The 4,516-nt window shown below is 34.0% G+C and overlaps 1 long non-coding RNA gene across 3 annotated transcripts; it reads left to right on the plus strand.

Moving 5' to 3' along the window:
• Positions 1-1,148: 1,148 nt before the first annotated feature.
• Positions 1,149-3,200, plus strand: LOC126910918 (uncharacterized). 3 transcript variants are annotated; one of them, XR_007705510.1, is made up of 4 exons: positions 1,149-1,653; positions 1,922-1,991; positions 2,085-2,213; positions 3,047-3,200. It is a non-coding gene; the product is annotated as an uncharacterized LOC126910918 (long non-coding RNA). The 3 variants fall into 3 exon arrangements; XR_007705511.1 differs by lacking the exon at positions 3,047-3,200 and having other exon boundaries at positions 1,916-1,991; positions 2,085-2,591; XR_007705509.1 differs by lacking the exon at positions 3,047-3,200 and having other exon boundaries at positions 2,085-2,591.
• Positions 3,201-4,516: the final 1,316 nt, after the last annotated feature.

Here is a 4,516-nt window from a genome sequence, read left to right on the forward strand (position 1 = left end):
ATTTCGTTATTGTTATCTCTGACATTTTATTGTTTCAAGATTCTTTTTTTGATTTTAACTTATCGGTTTCGTTTGTCCTTTTATTTATGTTACACCACAATGGCCTTATCTAAAATGTTTTAATGTCTTGACGTGTAAAAGTCCTGCTGATAGCCTATTTATTACAAAATAAATTAATTTACTTAAAATTACGGTTTACTCACATATTATTACTGGAGATAAACTGTACTTGTTTCAAGTCATAGAGGGACTCTCTATCGTGAAAAGCATGAGCAGTTCACTAAATAAAAAAATATTCCATTTTAATTCATTTAATTTAATTTGCTGAACCATAGTTTTTGATAGACATAGGGGCAACGTTTTTAATTCTTAAGGAAAAATAATTTTGAACTAAATCTCCTTCATGAGTTTTAGATGCTACTTATAGTAATTGAACCTAGGTCTTCATCAAAGGAGCAGAAGCATCCTACTAGAGGAGGAAAAGCCACACTAAACATAAGCAAAATGTGAACTAAAAAAGTAATTATCGTATTCTCATCTAAAATTCAAATTAAAACCAACAATACTACGTGTGGAATGAAAACTAACAAAATAAATGAAGATTTATTTAGGTACTAACTCGTACTCATCTTACAAAATACATCTCATGTGGGAGTCCTACACGTGCCTATCAAAACGTGTAGGTACTTGAATAAAAGTTAAAAGAATCATAGAAGCGGAGAAGCAGGCTCGTTTGAGTATACACGTGTGCTCTTCATATTGTGGTATTTGTAGGTACTCTAATATATCATATTAACTTTGTTATGTAGAACTAGTTTCTTCATTACTATTTAATGACTTATTATGACTTATTATGAATTACTAATCAAATTACTGGGTATCATTCCATAATCATCAGATCATCAGTCTCGTTGGTTTAGTGTTGCACCTCAAATTAGGCCCAGTGTTGCAAAAAGTGCACCAACCTGCATTGAGCAAGCGTGGTGATTAATGCTCAAACTTTTTCTGTGTGAGAAGAGTCATTTGGTCAGCAATGGCCTACAAGCTGTTGATGTAATGTGATAGGTGTTAGAAAAAGTAGCTTTTTAGTCTCAATGTCGTCAACCATAAAGTTCAAATTGATCAGAGTTTGGCAAAAGGCTTCCTGGGTCCTTAGACAAAGTAACATCGCTTGGTAGCGAAACGATATCGAAAATCGTCATCGTCTCAACGATAACGACAAACATTTCTTAGCCAAAGTAACATCGCGATCGTTATCGTTGTGTCGAATCGATTGTTCGCTAAAAAATAAAAATATTGGTTATGGTAACGAAAATTTAGCTGTCAGTGTCACTCAAGAAGTTCAAATCGGATTATTCCCGCGACTTATTACTGTTTTCGAATTTTACTGATTAAAATAAGTGAGTTGTTGGCCATCACCGTACTTCGTGAGGGTGATGTTATCACAGTCAGCGACGTTGGAGTGCTGGGTGACGTCACGGGATCGGCACGGTGGTCGCCGCGCCGGTGGGCTTCAAGTGGTTGTGCTGCGATGTCCTTAGCCCAGACGTAAATATCCGAAAACTGCTGGGCTCAAGTGCTTCCCAGGAGAAATATGACTTTATTAGTTCATTTCGAACTAGCCCTCGCATAAGACAGTCCACGTTATTTCTAGTAGGTAAGTAATATAGTCTTTGTTTTAAGTAGTCGTTTTACTTGAGTGAAATCATAGAAATAAAGAGTAGCTAAAGTATTGTAAATTATAATAAAAACAAAACTTTATACTAGTAAGTAAGTGAATAGAGTATTATTATTCTAAATTGTTGTTTATATTAAGTTTTAATTATCATTAACTTTGATATTAAGTTTTAGAATGATAATCAAAATAGACTCATTTTTATAAATTACTGGTGTTCTAATCTATTATAATTTTTAGTGATAGTGATGAAACATGGAATCAAGAGTGCGAACAAGTTCCCAACAATTGTCAATGCTGCTGAGGATATGGCAAAGTAAGTAAATCCAAGTTGTATTCACTGGTGTGTAATGTACACAATCTTAACAATGAAGTACTTATACTGAATCTTTGTTTGTTTATGTTACAGTCATGGTGACCCGGCGAGGCCTCTTACTGCATAGGTTGGGTACGGTCAGACCGACTGTGGACTGAACTGACAAACATATTGAATGCTGTTGGTGGTGGTGGCAGCAAGACTACAGACAAGTGATAAAAAGTAAGGATCTAATGAACATTTTTGGAAAGACTGGTGTGATGGTAGAGTGGCTAGCAAGCTATTTTCTAAAGAGTTTTGGATAAGTGAACACACCCTTGTGGTTATGAAAATTGGCTTGTAATCATTTTCTCTGTTATAACTAGACTGGGGACTTTTTATAATTATGATGATGATGATGATCAATCTCTGACACCCATAGTAAGAAAGAAACAAGAAATGTTTATTGGCATATACCATAAAACATTTGCTTTCTTAGTTGTAAGTTTTCTTTTAAGCAAATATGTAAAAGAAAACTTACAACTAAACATTAACCTCCTTACTACAAAAATTCAAACAAGTACATATATAGTATAGTACAAGCTATACTTTGGTGTCCAAACCCGCATGTTATTGTTATTTTTCAATTAATTTCAAAAGTTCATGCCAAATTGGCTTTTTAATCTCATTTACACTTATAACATATACACATATATTATACTTATAACTATGGACAAGACTATAGAAAAGCTAGGATTTAATGTAAGTACTAGGTATACACCTTCAAGGGATCTGCTCAAAAATGAGCTACTTAATTGTCTCTAGTAGGTAGATGGCAAATAAATAAATCGAAATGTTTTATAAAGTATTCTTATTAACATTAGTCAACCAAGTAACTTCACTTAGGTACATGAAAGACACCATTAAATTTTTTGATAAATTTGTTTTTAGCTTGGTTAATCTGGTTATGAATTATTATTTATAAATATTACCTATTATATAAATGATGAATTAGTATTTATAAAAAATTCTTATACATAAATATTTAATATAAATAATATTTCTCCATCCAGCAGGCGTGGTCAGCGGTTGAGATCGCCAGCGACACCGCAGTCTGCTGTTTCTCCCGACCGCCCTCGTTTGAGCGACCCCCTTCGAGACAGCGGCAAGCGAGTAGCTAAAAAGCTAAGAGTACACAGCACCTGAAAATTATAATAATACAGATTTAGATTATGTGGTTTTATTTTTACTTACCTCTACAGCAGTTAATAAAGTATTGTGTCGTACCACAATATTTTTGTTATATAGTACCTATAATATATAAAACTAACCAGACGAATAATGCTTTAACTCAAGTTATTAGGATCAATAACCAACAACATAAGTAGGTATCTGGTTGGCTGCAATAACTATATAATGTAAAATTTCTTACCTTTAGTTCCTGGGGAATCTCAGTAGAACCTTTTAATCGTGCATGAGCTTCTAGCTCCTTGCATAATTTCCTAAATGCTCTTTTATTAAGTCAGAAATGTTAGATGAAAAACAATTCAGGCAATCTCCAATTGTTTCCAATAGCCGTCGCTGATTTAATCGGTTTTGACGCCTCTCCCAGGCGTTCTCATTGTGCACAGCCCACAATAAACGAAGAGAATGCATTTTATAATTTATTTAACCTGCAGTAATGCCTCTAACATAAAATAAATACTCAAGAGTATGTCATCAACCAAGGTCAAAAATCAGCTGTAGAATGAAATCCGGCCATATTGTTTCGATATTAGTCGATAACTACAACGTTTTAGCGTTCGTTTCGTTATCCTTAATGACGATCACGATCGAGGCGAAGACGAACACTGAATGTGCTGCTTGTCTACGCATTTGTATGGAATAAACACGATAACGTTCGTCAACGTATTCGTTACTTTATGGTTTCGTTATGAAATGTTACATTGTCTACCAAATTGCGATGACGATGTCGATTGACCACGTGACTTAACGCACCTCCATACATTTTAGACTTTTCTAACTTCGTTATCGTTTTTAAATTGTTACTTTGTCTAAGGCCCCTGATAACTGAATTATCAGAAATATTATTGATAAAAAATTGGATGTTATGAATAATTATTACAATTTCTATCTACGCTTGCAGTGAATAAAACCAGTATTTAATTACGATTCATATGTAGCAAAGCTGTTGCCTGAAGCTGAAAGGAGCTGAAGCAATAAAAAAAGCTCAATAATATAAAAGCCTAATCAACTGTAACCATATCCCGTAATCAACCGATCGGAAAACGTTGAAAGGATGAATTAAAAAAGTAGCCACACGATTAAATTTGACGCAAATGAACATTCTTTATGTTTCGTTCGGAGTTTTGCTGCAATTAATTCGTAGCTGGAATTACAACGATGTGCCTGAAATGTCTGTGGGCGCTTTAAAACAATCATCGGGACTGAATGTTTGTTTCGAATATTGTTTTGTTGTGTTATTTTATAATACTTTCTATGTTTTTTCGTGTTGTGGTTCGAGTACAATGTGTTTTAGTAACAGT

The sequence above is a fragment of the Spodoptera frugiperda genome, chromosome 8 (genome assembly GCF_023101765.2).
Source record: "Spodoptera frugiperda isolate SF20-4 chromosome 8, AGI-APGP_CSIRO_Sfru_2.0, whole genome shotgun sequence".
In the NCBI taxonomy this organism is placed as follows: Eukaryota; Metazoa; Arthropoda; class Insecta; order Lepidoptera; family Noctuidae; genus Spodoptera; species Spodoptera frugiperda.